The following is a 20,852-nucleotide window of genomic DNA, read 5'->3' as shown; positions in this document are numbered from 1 at the left end:
ATCTCCACTCCATTAACCTGAATCTTCACGGTTGGACAACGTCCAACCCAGTCGTCTCGGAGGATAGGCATAGAAAGGGGGTCATTTAAGGGGGTCCCGGCCACTTGACCCACAGTGGCCGGCGCAACTAAAAACCCTCTTGGGAACTGCGTCGGGAGCCACACTGACGGCTATAATGTCCTGATTCCCCGCAGCTGTTACAAATGGGCCTGCCCTGACCATCCCACTGGAACCTCGGATTAGCCGGTCGTCCAGGGCGCCGTCCGGGCTCTCGGCTCCCCTCGGAATAGGATCGATCCCGGCCACTGAGCTGTCCCCGGCGCAGTTCTTCTAGGAGGGTCCTAGATAGTTCAGCCATCTGTCCTTTAACGTCCTCCAACAGTTCTGCACGCAACTTCTGTTTCCAATCTACGGTTGGAGTAGAGGCACCACCAACAGCCATACACACCGGTGGGTCAGTTGCCTCACCCTGATCCATCTCCAACGCCAAGGCCTCCTGTCGGAGGTCTTCAAAAGTTAACGCTTGGTCTCGGCGGAGCTGGAGCTTGATACTCTGTCGAATAGGCCCGTCTCGGAGCCCCAAAACAAACTGATCTCGCAGTAAGGAATCTCCATCACCCAGACCATGATCGGGTCGCCCTTTCAATCGAACGAACTGCTCACGTAGCTTCAACGCATAAGCCCGTAAGGCTTGCCTAGGACCTTGTCGAAAGTTGAAGAACTGAGCCCGAAGGGCGGCCACGGGGGTAGTATCCCCATACAGTTCCGCCAAAAAGTCAAAGATGGCCTTGGCGGTGGCTCGTGCAGTGCTGGGTGCAGCTAGAACTTCCCTCTTTGCTTCTCCCTCCAGGGAGCCCAGAACAAACTGTGTCTTCTGTGCATTACTCAGCCCCTGGAGGCCAGCCAGGTATTCAGTTTGCGTCCTCCAGTCCTGGAGATGTAGTTCTGATCCCGGTCCTCCATAACGCTGGGCCCAAGGGGCTCCCATAAACACGGCATGACCTGTGGTCTTGCAGCCACCATCTCTTCGTCGGCCATAGTGAACCTGTGGCCGCTTCAACTCGCGGTGGCAACAATCCTGCAGACTACGCCACTTTATGTCACCGGGTCGGGGGAGGAGTGGACGCCAGATGACCGGCCGTCCCAGCCCTCGACTCACGTACCACCGCGAGGAGCCAACACCACAGAGGACACAGAGGCAAAGTAATGTAGAAAAACACAGAATCTTTATTGAATAAATTAGGTAAAAACAACCTCAAGCCAACTGGAGGAAGGTGAGGTTTCAGCCGTATAACTGGTCCTTCTCAGGACTCTGGCAGGCAAGGAACAGGTAAGAATTATCAGCGGAACTGTTCCTCTCGGATTCACAGCAGAACTGTCTCTCTTGTTACAGGATTCGGATGACGAAGAGGAGTACGGAATCAGCCACGGAACTGGCCCTCTTCTCGGGGCTCAGACAGGCAGAGAACAGGTAAGAATTATCAGCGGAACTGTTTCTCTCGAATTCACAGCAGGCCTGTCTCTCTCTTCACAGGATTCGGATGACGAAGAGGAATACGGAATCAGCAACAGAGCGGGCTCCCTTCTCGGGGCTCAGACAGGTAGAGGACAGGTAATAATTATCAGCAGAACTGTTTCTCTCGGATTCACAGCAGAACTGTCTCTCTCTTCACAGGATTCGGATGGACGGAGAGGAGTACAGAATCAGCAACAGAGCTGGCTCTCTTCTCAGGGCACAGGCAGGCAGAGAACCGGTAAGAGTTATCAGCAGAACTGTTTCTCTCGGATTCACAGCAGAACTGTTTCTCTCTTCACAGGATTCGGATGGACGGAGAGGAGTACGGAATCAGCAACAGAGCTGGCTCTCTTCTCAGGGCACAGGCAGGCAGAGAACCGGTAAGAGTTATCAGCGGAACTGTTTCTCTCGGATTCACAGCAGAACTGTTTCTCTCTTCACAGGATTCGGATGGGCGGAGAGGAGTACGGAATCAGCCACAGGACTGGCTCGCTTCCCAGGGCACCGGCGGACAGCGGACACAGGTGGGCGTGCAACAGTATAACGACTTTACTCACAGGATCCAGATGGATGGAAAGGAATAAGGATTCGACAGCAAGGCTGGCTCTCTTCACAAGGCCCGGGCAGACAGAGGGAAGATGAAGGTTCAACAGCAAAGCTGGCTCTATGCACAGGGCTCAGGCGGAGAGAGAGAGGATGAAGTTTCTACAGCGAAGCTGGCTCTATTCACAGGGCTCAGGCAAACAGAGAGAAGATGAGGTTTCCACAGCAAAGCTGGCGCTATTCACAGGGCTCAGACAGAGAGGAGATGAGGATTCAACAGCGAAGCTTGTTCTACTCACAAGGCTCAGGCAGACAGAGAGAGAAGATGAGGATTCCACAGCAAAGCTAACTCTATTCACAGGGCTCAGAGAGAGAGAAGATGAGGATTCAACAGCAAAGCTTGTTCTACTCGCAAGGCTCAGGCAGACAGAGAGAGAAGATGAGGATTCCACAGCAAAGCTGGCTCTATTCACAGGGCTCAGACGGAGAGGAGATGAGGATTCAACAGCGAAGCTGGTTCTACTCACAAGGCTCCGGCAGACAGAGAGAGAGGATGAGAATTCCACAGCAAACTAACACTTCACAATGCCCCGTAACGATTAAAGAGGAGAAAAGGAGAATTTCACCACTAGATGACTTCTTCCAACGGTCTCCATCCAATGAGTCGCGGACGATGTCTCCACAGCCAGGACCGCTTCCCCAATGTCACTGCATTACACCTCCACTCGTGCTCAACTGCAACTCGCACAAATCTGCACACGTGTTTACATTAATGAACAACACTGCAAAGTCTCGTCACTCACAAACTAGGGCGGAGACAGGGGGTCTGGTCCACTGTACCTCTTACAATCTCTTGGACTTCTTCCAATGGAGCGTGGGACATTCAACTTCCTCCAAAAAGACAAAATTACACTTCATGCAGCCTCATCACATCCTCCAAACAGATTTCTCGTATCACAGTCCAAACATCAACAGCACTTATCCTCTCATCACGTCCTCCACCAGATTTCTCGTTTCTCAATCCAAACATCAATAGCACTTATCTCTTATCCACCACAGTCCTCCTCCCCGCATCTCCACATCTCCAGATTCACCCGAATATCTCCCGCCGCTATTCCTCTCTCCTTTTTTTTTTTTGTTGTTGAAGATGAAATGTCCTTTTATCCTTCCCAACTGACAACGCGTCCCAATCGCGGTCGCAATCATCCTCTCCCGCACCTGTTTTGTATCAACTAATCATCCTCCGTTTCTGCTCGGAGTTTTCCGGAACTGGAGTCTTCCGGGTCCCACACCGGAAATCCCTCCCCTCGGAAACCCGGCCGTGATTAAAAGGTTCCGCCTGCCTTTGTCACCCCGGTGACATATTCATTGTTCAAACATCACACTGTAGCTCACGAGAAACTGAATGTAGCTAAAATGGGTCAATCATAATTTCCTTGAAGTTTTAAAATAAAAGCATTCAAAATGCTACCCATTTCAAAAAGACCATTACTGGAAGAAAGCTGCAATAACTGTTTGTTTTGAAGTTTCTGACGTCATTTAGATGGAATTATGAACACATGACAGCCACATTTACACATCAAAAATGGTAATTCAATGTTCAGCTTAACTGTTTCAGTAGGACATTTTCATACAGATTGTTTTGTGAATGTTTCACACACACAAAAGTTTAGGGTTGGTTCGTTTTTCATGCTTTTAATGTAAAGAAGTAGCCTGGATGCCAGCCGAACTTAGCCCCACCCACAAAATGTGAGGATGGGAAGTTCGGTCTGGACTTGATCCGTTGTGAAGCAAGTATGCCCGAACCAAAGCTGTTCGGACCAATCAAATTGTCAGGGCGGGCTTTATACGATGATGGACAGATGATCAACAGTAATCTAATCATCCACATCTCCAAAGAGCGCTTACAACAAAGAATGGCTGCCGCTGGAGAATTTAGATGTGTAGTTTCAGCCATCGCGTCTGTTATAGAAGATGTAGACAGCGCATTCATTTTAAAAGAGGAACAGAGAATCGCGATCAAGATTTTTGTCGATCCAATTGAGTGCAGAGCCATTTTCTTTCCTGGTTCGGTTGAAAGACGCCCCATAATCACAGCCCAATGGAGCAGTATCAGACTCACATTCTGACTAGAATCTGAGTGTGACGACGTCAGGCTAGTAAAGAAGTCTTTTATGCTAAATTTGATTTGATCAAAAATACAGTAGAAACAGTAATATTGTTAAAAAATCTAGTACAATTGAAATAATTTCTATTTTATTATATTCTAAAATATAATTTATTCCTGTGATGGCAAAGCAAAAATTTCAGTAGTCATTGCTCCAGTCTTCATTGTCACATGACCCTTCAGAAATCATTCTAATATGCTGATTTGATGATCAAGAAACATTTATTCTTATTATCCATTTTGAAAGCGGATGTGCTGCTTAATTTTTTTTTTTTGTGGAAACCGTGATACATTTTTTTTCCCAGGATTCTTTGATGAATGTAAAAATGTAAAGTTGTAAAGAACAACATTTATTTGAACTAGAAATATTTTGTAACATGTTTTTTTTGCCACAAAATTAAGTTTTTTTATGTATGGACAGCATTCTCTCTTTCTCTCGCTCTCTCTCCACTCAAACACACACACACACACACACGCTCATGCAGAAACGTGTTTTCGACGCTGCTCTGACGATTTTATCCGTAAAATAGTTTAACAACTTAAAAGCTATGAGACATTTCTCACTAGCGATGTAGTAACGGCTCTGTTCTTGTAAACATCACTCCCCTAATCTCAAAAGGCGCTCGAACGACTGACTGGTCTTTAACCTCCTTGTTAGAGGAGCGCCCGGGGTTCGAGTCCTGCTTAGAGCGGGTGGTTTGAACTGGAGGGGCTGCAATGGGCTCTATACACGGCGGTATTTCCGGTGAAGGTCTAAGGATGCTGGATAGGCGGTGGGCCGGACCTCGAAATTACGAATTTAATACTTACCTCACAGCTGTGTAAGTCTTTTTTTGCTGAGGTCATGTAATAAAATCGTATAAGTACTACAGACATTGTTTCCAACTTTGTTGTATGCACATTTGACGCAAAATGTCCTTACAAACTCTTACCTTTTTAAACCGGCAAATAAGCAGGAGTACTAATCATAACGTTAGAAAACCTCCCGTTTCCTTGACAACCAATGTAAATAATGAACACAGATTCTAGAGTGGAGGTGGAGGGCGGCAAAGTAATCTTTGTCGGTGACCAGGAAGCTGCGTTCTTGAAATTACAATTTTGCTTTAATCATAAAAAATGTCATTTTAGTAATGTAGTTCAGTAATACTGAGGTAAAAATTAGGTGTTTTATCCATTTTGCCTCAAATGTAAAAAGCCCTGCAACCCCCTTTTCCCAGACAAGTTGGGCAACGTTTGTTAAATGTACACATTTATGGGTGAACCTGCAAACCACAGAGAGTACAGTAGCTGAAAAAGCCGTATTGGCATTTAACTTAAATTCCGAAGACGTCCAAGATGTGCCGGCTAATGTTGGATTTCACAGAGAATGTTACATGCTCTTCTTATGTGTTCTTTGTTGGTGAAGAGCATGTAACATTCTCTGTGAAATCCAACATTAGCCGGCACATCTTGGACCGAAGATAGAAGATAGAAAAGGCAGCTAACAACAGTGAATGTTTGTATCAAATGTATAATTTTTATATAAAATAAATACAACAATGTCCAGACAGTAGTGTGATAGTAGTTGTCCAGCTGGAAATCCGATGAAATTTGAGCGCCTCCTATTCCCACAACGTCACACAGCCAATCAGAATTAAGGTTTTTACCCCAATTTGGCTTATGGCCTGGACTTTGGGCTATTCCGAAATGTTATCTAGTAGGATTTATCCTATTTCATTCTGATGCATTAGTTTCATTCTGAGGGATTGCTTTGAGCATGTGCACACAAACTATTATGCATCTCATGCATCATGTCAAATAGAGCAAGTAGTGCTTCATTGTCTCAGAAACATACATTACAGCAAACTGCAATGAAGTGTAGGGGAGCAGTTATTCATTAACATTGCAGACAACATGTACACTGTATTATAGTAGGGATGGGCATTTAAAGCAAAAATAATATTCGAAGATCGCTGGGTAGGCTATTATTCGAAAATCGCACCCCTCCACCACATGCACACACCAGAGCATGTGAGTAAAGCAGAGCGGTGTGACGCTTAAATATAAGTTAAAAAACATAAACATACGTTTCATTCATATACGTTTAACCCCTTACTAGTCAGCCCCAATTTTGGCAAGTGATGCATACATGACATACCCAAAATAAAAAGGTTGCTGCTCAGAAGTCATTCTGAATAGACACATAACCAACATATATTTAGAAAGCCAACCCTTGAGAGTTTGCATTTCAAGACTCAAAATTAACCAGACTGTTATTAATATTGAGATATATAAGCTCAAACATAGAAACAAAAACAACAAATATTAAGAATATATTTATTAAATGTATAAAAATATTATGTGAATTTTGGATTGCAACTTATAACCACAACTAAAACATGGGGATTTTTTAAAGACGATCATCCCGCACATCCTATTCAATATTCTATAATAAAATCAACTAATCGAATATTCGAAAATCGTGACTCATCCCTAATTAATATAGTATTTCAGTGCAAGTGGCTGACATGACAAGTAGCAAAAGGCAGTGCAATATGTGTGTAAGTGGGGTCAAATGTTCATAGCAAATTAAAAAATAAAAAAAATAATGTAGCAGCATCATACTGTAAACTACCAGTGTATTTGTGCGAGAGTCAATCAGCTGCCCTTAGGTTATTGGAGGGTGGGGGTGGAAGGAAGAGGCTCTCTATGATTCCCCTATAGAAAGTTAAGAGGATGGATTTTTGGGAGATGAGCCTTCCTCAACTGTGGGAGGAGGTGCAGAGGTTTTTGGACTTTCTTGGCCAGGTTCTGTTGGTGGTGTCGATAGATCAAGATGGGTCATCTGTGATGTGGATACTAAGCAACTCCGTGATCTTGACCTGTTCCATCATGGTGCTGTTGATGTGATGATTGTCAACGATCACCTCTGTAGTCATTTGGGTGTGGAGAGATATCATATGATGTTGTCCTGTCCGTGTCTGTGTGTTAGATAAACAACTGAATTATATTCAGATAAATAAACAAAACATTTTAAATCACATTTTTCATCTTGACATTTGTATTAAGATGCTAACCATCTTAAACGAGCTTGACAAGACTACTGCAGTTCTGACCACAAATAATTTTGTTAAATAGCTCAAAAACAGCCATCTTTAACTACAATATTTTAAAAATAATTTCTTTGTTTTGCTTTGCACTCTTTTTAGCTGATAATTATTCTAGCTTACTTGTAGCCTAGGTAGCTTGCTGTAACCAAACCAACCTGGACATACCTGTCAAATTATTTCCTGCTGTCTTCCGTTTAAATATTTTCCAGTAATTATCCCGTATTTGAATACTCTTTGCTTAGTTTATTGTGTATGTACCGAATGATTATTTTGGATTAGCCTAAGCAACATACCGTTAGACCTAGCTTTACTGCTCCACTACCAACATTCTTTCGTGGCTACTGTTCTCATCAACGACAACGCATTTATTCACGACGAAGTATAGCTTGCAGTCTTAAATACAACTTATATGAAAAGCATTAAGATATAGGGGTGTATAATCATTATAAAACAAATCTTACCTTGACGTTGTCTTGTCGAGACACACCGGTCTCTCCAGGTTGGGTTGTAGACTCTGACTCGAGTCACGCGACGCCGGTTCAACGAATAACGTGATTGGCCAAATCAATTCAACAAGGTAACAACACAAGCGTTGATTGGATCTCACTCCGGCCAACGTTTGTTATCAGCTAGCGAAATTAAATCTATTTTTTATACTTTAATGTGCAACAATTGGCGTTGGAAACAATCGGTAATCTTTTTGTGAATGATTCATACAGACAAATAAAAAAAAATGAGCCACACAGCTGCTGGGTAACTATCAAATCAAAAACTAAACGAGATAGACGGACTTGGCCCACCGCCTAGGATTACGTCCGCCGATCGTAGAGTCCAATGCTATACCGAGAATTTATATTGGTTTTTATACTCTATTGCTATATTAAAGAAACTTTAGTCACAAAAACAGACAAAACAGACACCCCTCGTTTTGTTTATGCTTCTTTGTTTATTATATTAAATAAACATAACTATATATAAAATTACATCTAAACGTATTAAAGTTTCGTTTCAAAGACGAGAGGACAGTAAATTTTGAAGACTCTGCCATAATCCCATTTTCCTCGGTTTTCCTCCGCTTTAAATCTCCCCAACCGGAAACGCACGAGCATCCTTGCATCAAACGCGGAAGTTATGCGTGCATATAGCCCATTGCTTTTAAGCTGCGTACATTCAAATTAGTTTGATTTCTATGTTTCCATCCAGGAATCTCCCGGATTTTTCAGCTGTGTACCAGAGTATATTGGTCAGAATGCTCTCCTCTTTTCATGCAGTTTTACAAAGAAGTCTAAAATGCAGCAGCAGAGCAAAAAAAAAAAAAAAAGAAAAAGTTTCAGTAGAGAGTAGAAAAAAATTGCAATGTTTTTTCCAAGAAAAAAAAAAAACATGAATAACATTATAAGTGGACCTCGAGGAATAATAAAATGGTGATGCTGTATGACCCCTTTAAAGTAAGTGTGAGGCATGTAGCAGTACACGTGAAGATAAATATAGATAGATAATTAAGATGTCGGATTAATTATCATGAAAAAGTACTATTAATGAAATCCAGGCACTCTTAGTATAGCCACTTATTGGCAGACTCATATTCCCTGAGTTAGCAGGGCTGTTCTCTGCTCATTCCTCCTACACTCTTGTTACAGAGTCAACTCAATTACAAATTGGCAACACAAATCCCATTCCTTAGCAACAAACCCGAAATAGGAGCTAGTGTTGACTTAAGACTGATGAAGCTCTTGTAAATTCGAGACACTAAGTGCCTCATTTCTGCAGCAACAGCAAAGTCCTCTCATGAAATGTCTGCCAAGTGGCATTTTTCAAATGAGATTGCGATGTTGAGTGGACACAGCTCTTACAAGGTTTTGGGAAATTTGCTTAAACAGTTACAGTTTACAGAAAAGTTGCTGTGGTTGACGTTGTTGTAGATGCTACACAATCTCTGACAACAAAGAGTCTATCATCTAAAGGCACCAAAGCAGTTTTTTTTTTTTTTTTTTTTTTTTGAATTAGTACTGCCCATTCCTGTTCTCAGTAAAGCCCTTTCGCTTTCGGAAATGAATTGCACCTGGGAGGTGGGAGTTTGTGCCCTTTCCTGTTGTCTTTACTCCTCGATCAGACATCATGAATCAGCACATTTCTCTTCAGACCCCTGGGTGCACATTTCAAGATCAACAGCAGTTCCTAATGACTGCAGGGCTTTCCATTACCCCTCAAGGTGATGCAGCCAAAATATGTGTGTAGCCTATTCCAAACTTCAGATACAAGCCCTTGGACTTTTAGAAAATCAACAGTTTAATTTTATATAATTTTTCAAATAAACCGTTAAAAAGGTTTGGGGTTAGTATGACTTTTTCTGAAAGAAAGTAATACTTTTATTCAGCAAAGAGTAAGACACATTAAATTGATATAAAAAAGTGACAGTAAAGACAGTTATAATGTTACAGAATAATTTTTATTTCAAATACATGTTGTTATTTTCAACTTTATATTTATCAAATAATCCTGTAAATTAAATTCCACAAAAATGTTAAGCAGCACCCTTTGTTTTCAACATTGATAATTATAAGAAAAGTTTCTTGAGCATCAAGTCAGCATATTAGAATATCAGCATATTTTCTGTATTGATATAGAAAACTCTTGTTTTAAGGTAAAATCATTTGTCCCAATATCACTTTTTTACTGTATTTTTGATCAAATAAATGCAGCATTGGTGAGTTTAAGAAAAAAAGAAAAAAGTTATATTTTGAATGTGGTGAGGTTAGAATAGAAAATAATATTTTTTTTAAAGGAATTGCCAACATTTCCTTAATGTAGTGGAAAAAAAATGTTTGTAATAAATTGTCATACTCATCTTGCTGAGGCTAATATCCATGACAGCAGTTTATTTATTACACAAATACACACAAATAATATTTTTTGCACAAATTCTTGCATAATTTGTACATAACTAATTTGTTTTTTGTACAGTCTCTTAGCAAACATCTAACTTATGAAAAAGTGGCAAAAAATTGTTGTGGTGTAACTCAACTGCCAGACCTTTTTTTTATTAATAATTTTTCAAATATATTGAAAATGTATTTCACACTTCTGAGTCTCTTCTTAATATTATTAACTCGTCTTTATTCTTAGGTCATGTTCCAAGAATATTCAAGTTGGCAGTAATAAAACCTCTCATTAAGAAACCGCAACTAGATCCAAATAACCTAGCAAATTACAGACCCATTTCAAATCTTCCATTTATGTCCAAAATACTAGAAAAAGTTGTATCCGCTCAACTGTGCTCTTTTTTGCAAGAAAATGATATCTATGAAAAATTCCAGTCAGGATTCAGACCGCATCATAGTACAGAAACTGCGCTAGTTAAAATTACAAATGATCTACTCTTAGCTTCTGACCAAGGCTGTATCTCAATACTAGTCCTACTTGATCTTAGCGCCGCGTTCGACACTATAGATCATAAAATACTCTTGGATCGACTACAAATCTACACTGGTGTTCAGGGACAGGCATTAAGCTGGTTTAGATCGTACTTATCTGACCGTTATCATTTTGTCTCTTTACACGGGGGAAAATCAAAGTTAACGTCAGTAGACTACGGAGTACCGCAAGGATCGGTGCTAGGCCCTCTGCTATTCTCAATATATATGCTGCCACTTGGCAATATTATAAGAAAACATGGAATTAATTTCCACTGTTATGCTGACGACACTCAATTATATATTTCATCACGACCAGATGAAAACATTACCTCATCTAAACTGACAGAATGTCTCAAAGATATAAAATGCTGGATGACGCGTAATTTCCTGCTATTAAATTCAGATAAAACGGAGGTATTACTTATTGGTCCAAAAAACTACACACAAAACCTCTTACAATACGACTTTAATATAGAAGGATGCCCTGTTACTTTTTCCACTACAGTAAAAGACCTGGGTGTTATACTAGACCGCAACTTGTCTTTCGAAAATCATATTTCATCTGTTACAAGAACAGCCTTTTTCCACCTTAGAAACATTGCTAAATTACGTAACATGCTATCTGTTTCTGATGCAGAAAAGTTAGTTCATGCATTCATGACCTCGAGACTAGATTACTGTAATGCTTTATTAGCTGGTTGTCCTGCATCCTCAATAAACAAGCTACAGTTAGTGCAAAATGCAGCCGCTAGAGTTCTTACTAGATCAAGAAAATATGATCATATAACACCGATTTTATCATCTCTGCACTGGTTACCTATTAAGTTCCGTATCAATTACAAAGTACTACTACTGACCTATAAAGCCCTTAATGGTTTAGCTCCTATGTACTTAACGGACCTTCTTTCGCCCTACAATCCACCGCGTTCTCTAAGATCACTAAATTCAAGGCTTCTGGTCATTCCTAGGATATCGAAGTCCACGAAAGGAGGGAGGGCATTCTCGCATTTAGCTCCAAAACTCTGGAATAGCCTTCCCGATACGGTCCGATGCTCTGACTCGCTGACACAGTTTAAAACTAGACTAAAGACGTGTCTCTTTAGTCAAGCATTCACATAATGCTTACCTTTTAGTCCTCTGCTATGCCATACGGAACCGTTTGCCACTGAAACTGCTTAACGCACCAGTGGGGCTCGACAGCCTTATAGACAAACGGGTCGGTCCGTATGGTTGCGGTTGGGTTGCGGAGAGTTTGGGTTGCGGAGAGTTGTGAGATTATGGTTTTCTAACACCTACTCCCGTGTAATGGAAATCATTATGAACATCAGCTATGCTAATTATTTCCCATCTGCCTTTCTGCTGTTATCTCGGGACGCTTGTCCCGAGAAAAATGGCGTTCGTAGGCTCCAGTTTGGTATCCTGCCTCTCACGGGGATTTCGGATGCCTCAACGCCTGTGATGAGAAGACCAACGCCTGTGAAGAGACGACTCAACGCCTGCGAAGAGACGACTCAACGCCGGCGATATGTTATCCCCTAAATATTACATGATTAACTAAATGTATTTTTTCCAGGTACTCTCTGATATGCACTTACTGTAAAGCTTCTTTAAAACCCTATGATTGTTAGCCAGAGGAGAACTGGCCCCTGACTAGCCTGGGTTCTCCCAAGGTTTTTTTCTCCATCCAATCTGATGGAGTTTTGGTTCCTTGCCACTGTCGCCTTGCTTTTGGCTTGCTTAGTTGGGGATATTTAATATTCAACAATATTATTGAACTGTGTTGTACTACTTTCATGTTATCACTGTGAAGCTGCTTTGATGCAATCTGTATTGTGAAAAGCGCTATATAAATAAATGTGACTTGACTTGACTTCATTTTGATCATAGTCAAAGTTTTAAACATGCAGTAAAATCTGTCTAAACCAAAAAATAATCTATACAGAATATACTTATATGTATACAATCTATACATAAAAGGCATTTGAAAAATAAATGTTGAAAGTACAGTATGATGATATTTTTACATTTTACATTTACAAAAGAGAAAAAAAAAAATGTTCGTTTTAATTAACCATCTCCTACATAAAAGTGCCTGAAGTTGAAGAAACACCTGTAGCCCATATGTAATATATGAGTGTTGAATGTCCAGAGGCATGATGAGTTATTGAATACCATATTCTCCTATACGGTGTAATATTATCTTCATTTGCTATTTTAGGTTCTGCTGACTTTACAGAGATCAAATAGAAATATAATAGATAAAATCCTCACACCACATGGCCTGTGGCCAAATTCAATTTCATATAAACAGAAGTGGGTTCAGAAAAGTGATATTTGAAAGGAAAGTATATAATCACCTCCTACCACAATAATAGACAAGATTATTTTTGTATGTAACAATGTCTATTGTGTTCGCCTGTGAATAACTGGGTGTCTCTAGGGACATAAGGGTAATGGTCTTTGGGAGCGACTCCTAATGTTGTGTGTCCTGTAACTTTGGTGAAGGTGTAGATTCGCAGAAACTGCTAGTGGAGCCGGGTCTCGTCCCAACGGCGCTTAGCTTAGCACCATTTCCTCACATCAGAGCGCGTGAAATATGATGGATGACAGACGCAAGGAGTATGAACACTGGTCCTCAGGGCTTGTCAGGCCCAGACGAGCCACCCATTAGTCTCCATTTCAGAGAGCAGCGGACACGGACACACTTACATCCAGAACACATATTGGTCACACTTCTTATTAAAGTGCTGTGTATTTGCAGTAAGTACTGAGAACTTAGTGTAGGCTATTAGGTTACTATGTAATCATATTGTGGATATACTCATTAGTAGACGGACAGACTTTATTGGACTTTTGAGGGAAAATATATTATAATGCAAAACTGGATCTTGGATTACATTTGGAGCTCTGAAGTAAACTATAGCAGGGTGAACTTGAATTTAGCTTTTCCATAATTATCAAGTTAGACCGAATTTATATTTTGCCGAATTATAGCGAAGACCTTTGAGTTTCTGTGGTTAGCAGACAATATTTTTATCAAATGAAAATGGGAAAATGCTTGTGGATTGATTCTCAAAGCAGCTCTGAAGATGAAGTTTATGTGTAGTGTACTTCTAACACGAGTGAAGTACAACGCCTTGATTACATAATGAATAATAGTTTAGCAACCAAATGTTACATGGCAAAAACATATTTGGATTCTTGACGAATAAGAGAGGTGAGCCCAATTCCGTTTCAGTTTGGCTTTAAATAAATTCATTTTGTCTTGATGTTTGTATGTTGTTTATAATGAAGGCCATATAATTTGTGTTTTATTTGCTAGTTTAATAATTTATAGCTATAGCCTACTTTTTTTCATCCTTGTTCTGTTCTGACCGTTAAATTTAAAGGATTTGTTGTGGAGTGATGTAAGGCTATAGTGTTTGTAAATGTTTCGATTTATTTACCGGTATTTAATATAGATATAAATTAATGTAATTGTTTGCAATTGTGAGGTTAATGGGTGTTAAGCAGGGTTAGGTTTCTCCATGTTGTAAACTCTAGGACTGAGGCTTCTAAATCGTGAATTTGAGGGTGTGATATTTAAATGACGATTGTTTTCAGCCGCCACATATATCAATGTACGAACATTCGTGGGATTGGCGGCATACGAATGTTTTGTGAATCCCATCTGCGCATGTTTCTACGTTAGATTGAGAAATGAGGCCCAATGAGATCAGACAGTGTCTGAATTTTCTCTCGACTTAAGAACCAATAGGAGCGCAGCAAATGATGACATAATCAGCTTACCAACTACAACCAACCTCAGCAAAATATAGAATTCTTAAAAAAGGCGTAATGGACAACAGGGAAACCGGAGGCTGCTTAGTTTGAAGGGAAGTCAATAGAAGAGATGCCTCAGTACTCTGAATAAACAGCTTTTGTGTGGAAACAATTTGCTGTGCTAATCTTTGCTAATCTTCAGCATGTTTTGCTGCTAATCTTCAACATGTTGGGCATGACAATCGTTTTGGAGAGCAATGTATTTTGAGTTTGCTACAGAAAGCGTTTCCCAAAGCCAACCATGGTCGCACGTTCCATCGTTACCAATAGAGTTCAATAGAAATTGCGATCATAGTTGGCCAACGATGCTTTTGGAAAACGCACCCCTGACTAGAAACAACTCTGAAGGGCAGCAAAATTGTCCTTTAAGTCCTTGTGTATTGCTTATTGTAAAATAAATTATCTCAAGCAAGTGGATGACCAATATTTGAACTTGATATCCAACTTTGCGATGGATTAAACATCTCTGTGCAAACAATGTATGCAACAGTGAGTTTTATGAATCAGCTCATTCATATGCAAATAGTCTTCTGCGTTTTACAGGCGTTGATATGATAAAAAGGAGCCAGCGGCTAAACTCATTATCTCAATTCTGTCCTTGTCGTCATGAGAATTGTCTTAAAGGGTTCATAAATAACTCATGTATAAAGGTCCTTTCTCTCTAGAAACCCTTTCAGTTCAGCTGTTATTTTGATGATGTGTGGCTTCCTTGGCTTTAATGATAGCGAAGAAAGGTGAAAGATACATATAGGCCAACCTAAAAGATCTCAGTATCTCATTTTCTTTGTTGTAACTAATGCCAGAGAAAATGATCTCTTCACTTGAAACGTGTTTGGATTATGTAGCAAGCAAAGAAGAAAGACAAAAGAAACAAAGAGAGCAAGTGAGAGGAACAGAGGACGGGCTGGACAAGATCCGATCAAGAGAGAGGGAGAAAGAGGGAGAGAGAAAATTTGTATCAAATGAGGTCTCATCATATCTGCTGCATAATGTTCTCAAGTCCTCTCAAAGTCAATATTTTATGAATGACAGAATCATCTGATAAAATGAGCACAATCTATTAATCTAAATAAGAAGTCATTATCAAAATATATACACAGGTTGAGACCACATCGAAATCTGGGATTTAAAAAAAAAAGTTATGACATAACATTGATTCAGCACTATTTCTAAGTCACTAATCAAATAGGTAAATTTGTAATATTGATCTTGTGTCTCTGTACAGAAAGTCATATTCTTGCTTCCAGTGAAACTCTGTGATCATCTGGTTTTACTTGTGGAGTTTGAAGCTTAAATGCCGCTGCAATTAAAACAAAAATCAAACAATGATATGCTGATATTCACAAGGTTTTAACTAAAATGTTCACTCAAATTGTTACTCTAAACATAGTTTCTATTGAGATTAATAAACCTAAATACCTGCATCTAAATCTAAAATAATGGAAATGCTTCATTGTCATCACTTATCGTCACGATTTGGTCTTGTCTCTGTCATGTTTTGGTTTGTTCATGTCATGTCCCATGTCATGTCATGTGATTCCCTGTTTGTCATGTGATCCTGCCATGTGTCTTGTCATTGGTTAATCGTCTGTTCATTGTTCAGGTGTCCCTTGTCTTGTCATTAGTCTGTGGATTTAAGCCCTCATGTTTGCCATGTGTCTTTATCAAGTATTGTTTCCTGTGACCATTGTTTGAGTAAGTCTATGTCCATGGTTTTTGTTTCATGCCACGTCATGCTTTTGTTTGATCTTGTTATGTTTTTTAATATTAAACTGCATTTGGGTTCTATCTACAACTTGCCTCCAGTGGATCCCTTACACTTATATGATATATATGCTGTTCTATGTAAATACTGCAACATTAAAATAAAACTTTTACCATTACCATTCACAACAAACTTGCTTTCAGCTATGTTTCAAATTAATATGACTCTTATGACATCACAAATCAGCAACTCGTGTATCATCTATGTTTCTGAGTTTCCCACTTATAAATTATTTTGTTTGGTCCTTCGTGTGCTCGGAACTTGTAATTATGATATTTCTGACTCCACTTGAGGGACATCTCCACTGAGAGAGCATTTTTGTCTTGCACATGTAGTAAGATGATTTTAGACTTTAGGAAAACGCTTGAAAATGCTACTGTTTTGAAACTAAAACAGTTTTCAAATGTGTCTGGATTAATGTAGACAAAGCCTCATTTGTAGTTGTTTGACTGGGGTTACAGCATCTACCATCAGGGGCAAACTGGGCCATGCTTACCAGCCAAACTTTGATCTCCTGGGGTGTTCAGAGTCAGGTATTTGAGGACCCAAGCATTTGGCAGATTGTGCCTCCGAGGATCCATTGATTAGGCCTTAAGGGGTCAGGTGAAGAGTGGCACACAGAAGGACCAACCCAATGTGAATCAATTTATCTGGCTGATAAGTCATCCTCTCCTGGCATCCCCTTTGGCCTCTCTTCCTGGTGGCTGGAATTTAACAGCTGAAAAATTGACATTGGAGGAAACGACTCAGTCCATAAAGGCCAAGACCTTTTGCAAAATGTCAGCCTATTAAATAATCCACAGAAATGTGGACGTGTATGTAAAATGCCACAGCATTGTATGGCATGTCTTTTTCATTGTTAATTCAACAAAGTGTGGAAATTTGATTTGACTCGCTTAAAGAGTTGCAAGTCTGCGTGTTCATTCTCATTCAATGAAAAGGGTAGCGGTCTCATCTGCAGTGTTTGGTTGATAGCAGTATCCACTGACATTAAGACATGATTTGGGCGATTTCAAATATAAAATCTTAATACAAAGCATAATGAAATTGAAGAGATAAAAGAAAAAAGGCCTCCATTTCAGGGACAAAAATCAAAACATATATATATATATATATATATATATTTCTACACTACAGGTCAAAAGTATCTTATGCACAAGGGTGCATTTATTTGATCAAAAATACAGTAACATTTTTAATATTGTGTAATATTATTACATATTTTGTTTTATTTTAATATATTCTGAAATGTAATTTATTCATGTGATGGCAAGCTATATTTTCACCAGCCATTACTTCAGTCTTCCGTAGCCAAGTTTCCATCCTATTTTTATGCAAATTGTGGGATATCACAAAATAAAAAAACTTCTGATAAGAAAACGTTTATAAACTACGATGGAAACACATTTCTAGAATAAATTCCTTAATGTGCACCAAAAAAGTCTGTGACTGCGCGATGGGACGGCATAACTGGACTAACCAGGGGACCGTTTTTGATGCACAGCACAGCATTGTCTGTGCGCTCTGAGGCGCAAGTAATTTATTATATATGAAAAAAGACCCACAGTGGCTTCTCCTACTGCATTAACTTCCATTTTTTTATCGCCAATTTATCAGGAAGTTTACAATTTTGCTCTCTTCTCCCCACTGGATGGAAATGGAAGTGCTTTATTTGCAAATGTTTTATGCAAAATTCCAACTTTGCGCATAAGTTAAATTCGCAACTTTGGATGGTAACACAACTATTGTCACATGATGATTTCTGAAGGACGCAGCGTCTTGTTCCCCTCTCAGGGAACCTGGTTACATACATAACCTGAGGCGTTCCCTTTTGTCATGGCATTGACGTTATGGGAACGTCAATACCAACACCGCCACATTAAGGGAAGATGTCTGCCAATCAAGGCTGTGAAACACTAGCACAGACACGTGTTGATCAACCGAGAAAGACCTGTGATCCCAGGGATGAATCCATATCCAGACTTTAAAATCTTATGAATGTGTGTGGACTAGCCTGTTGCAGCACAAATATTAACGTGCCCTTTCAGGACCCACTAAGAAATGTTAAGCAGAAGTTGCCACACCGCCACAAAATCTGACCGGAATAGTTTTTTTGATAGTATCTGTCTGTTCAAGCTCTTCCTCCAACTCCACTTGCGACCCCAATGATCTAAGCCGCCATGTTGCCTAAACCAAGCAGAAGCCTCACTCCCATCCCTTTTTGAATGTAATCCATCATGGGGTGCAAAATCCAAGCAGCAGGAGGCTATTCTGAAAGGGCCAGCAGATGTCCTGCTCTTCTAAATGAGGTCAATGCTAATAGAAGAGCCATTTAAAGAGTCACTAACAACTCTGAGGCTGACTCTAAGGGTTCAAATGGAGCCTATAATAAAGCTTCCAAGACCACAGAAAGGTCCCAAGAAGGAACTCGCTGCCTGCATATAGGCCTCAGCCTATGGGGCCATGCAAAAATGGAGACACCAAGGGGTGACTCCCGACAGAAGCTCTAACAAAAGGTAAGTGGCTAGTGGATATAGCGGCCACATATACATTAAGGGTAGCAGGGGCTAACCCTGCTAAGAGGTGCTCTTGGAAAAACTTCAGCAGTGTACCAACCACGCAGTGGACTGGGTTTAAGTGGTGTTGTTCACACCGAGACTCAAAGAGCCGCAATATTAAGGCATACAGTTCCCAGTTCCTGGAGGGAGCTCTGGAATTCTTGTTGAATCTCAACAACCTCAACAAGTTAAGAAACCAGAATCTATCAGCTGGCTAGACCCAGAGTTTCCAGATCTCCGGCCGGGGCTTATAGATTGACCCCTGCACTTGAGACAGGAGGTCTCTCCAGACGGGAATCTCCCAAGGAGTACCATCCATGAGAGACACTAGATCATAAACCAGACTTGTGCTGGCCAGAATGAAACCATTAATTATTGGTGGGCTCATTCTAGGCCAGGGCTATTCAATTTGGCAGCCACATGGATTACGTGGTACTGTAGTAACACTGGGTTAACCATGGTGTTTTGGCAGAAATGTGGTACATTCATATTTAATACTATGTTATTAATATAGTTGGGTATATTGTATTTAATGTATTGGGAGTAAGGGTATAAAATGTATTTAGTTTAATTAGTGTGTGTATAGTGGTTAACAACTCAGTCGCATTGTCAGAATATTTTAATTTAACCCAATAAAATGAGATATTTACTTTAGTTTACTTTCTCATTTTATAGGCCCCCGGAAAGAGATCGAGACAACATCCTACCCCTTTGGCCCACCTCAAATTGTCAATTTGATAATCCAGTCCTCAAATGAGGCTAATTGAATAGCACTGGTCTAGGCAAACCCTCACTATAACTCCTAGGAGCGGTGTGTAACGACTGCACCGATCAAACACACCATTGTTACACTTAATCTCCACAACTCCTCAACCAGGAAGACACCGGGATGTCTTCATGCCCCACTGTAAATTATCACCCTTGCGCTCCACTCGTACACTTTAAAGACACTTGGGACATTGATTGTTCTCAATGAGAGAACAGTACAGGCTACAAGAAACAGACATGCAGTCCAATAGAAATGAAATTATCTCCACTACACTAATTAATTGACAAATCTGTCTAATGAATGAACATGCATTTCCCCAGTGCATTTTGTGTATTATTACTGTTTATATTGTATTTTTATATTGTATAGTGTTATGCATGCCTGATGATATAACTACTAGTTAATGTAGCCCCATCTAGGTGGTGTCACCTATCAAAATATTCCTTGTTTAATGACTCACACTTTGTGGACATCACCTTCTCATAGAATGCAGTGTGTGTTTGTTATAATTTTTAGAGTATAAATGGACACACATCCAGCTTACTCTAATCATTCAAATTAGTCAGTTTTACAAACAAAGAAACTTTTCTGCTTGAGAATTGCACCTCTCTAATTGTTCAAGCCAAGACTCAAATGCGTGACCTCTGTGGAACTTTAAAAGCCAACACAAAGTTCCCTCCGGGCACTCACTGGCTTCTGCTCCTGATTGCTGTTCACATGAAACCTCATCCGGCCTCGCCAGGCTTTACACACAACGAGCCATGTGTACCTTCCTCGACCACAACAGTCAACTAACAACTATTAAGTTCACCATTGCTTCTTCTTCGGAAAAAATCGATTGCAACTTTAGCACCATCGGACCGAAATATTAAGACTTTCTCCTCGCGAATGTATATCCTAATGCTCTTCAACTGCTAAGGCAAATGCAAGTATCGTACGATATACTAAAATGCTGTTTAGTTAGTCAAAGTTGTGAACCCCTTTGTTAACAACGGAGCTTCTTTAGTAAGGAACTGATGGTTCTTCCAGGTTGCTAAATTACTCTTTTCATAGCTTCATTCCTCTGTTCGGTTCCGTTTTTTCAGTCACTTTCACTTTCCATACCACCCATGTATGCGTGATTGTGTGTGTATTTGTTAGATTAGTTATGTGTTTGTGAGGAAAGGCATACAGACAAAGCCTTGGCCACATCTATACCAAGGTGTCC

General features: G+C 40.2%; 1 protein-coding gene and 1 long non-coding RNA gene across 2 annotated transcripts in view; one reads left to right on the top strand and one right to left on the bottom strand.

The window, feature by feature from the left end:
* LOC130081916 (uncharacterized) overlaps window positions 1-12,608 on the top strand; it is a 36,909-nt gene extending 24,301 nt beyond the window's left edge. The window contains exon 2 of the long non-coding RNA XR_008806727.1: window positions 12,402-12,608. This is a non-coding gene — a long non-coding RNA (uncharacterized LOC130081916). The remainder of the gene's footprint in view (window positions 1-12,401) is intronic.
* Window positions 1-20,852, bottom strand: part of si:dkeyp-14d3.1 (transmembrane protein 132C) — a 433,321-nt gene that overhangs the window by 291,973 nt on the left and 120,496 nt on the right. The gene's annotated exons all lie outside the window — the stretch shown is intronic.

Source organism: Rhinichthys klamathensis, unplaced genomic scaffold (genome assembly GCF_029890125.1).
Source record: "Rhinichthys klamathensis goyatoka isolate OS25496 unplaced genomic scaffold, OSU_Roscu_1.1 h1tg000040l_1, whole genome shotgun sequence".
NCBI lineage: Eukaryota > Metazoa > Chordata > Actinopteri > Cypriniformes > Leuciscidae > Rhinichthys > Rhinichthys klamathensis.
The sequence above is the reverse complement of the archived record's forward strand: the minus strand, read 5'-3'. Positions and strand labels throughout refer to the sequence as shown.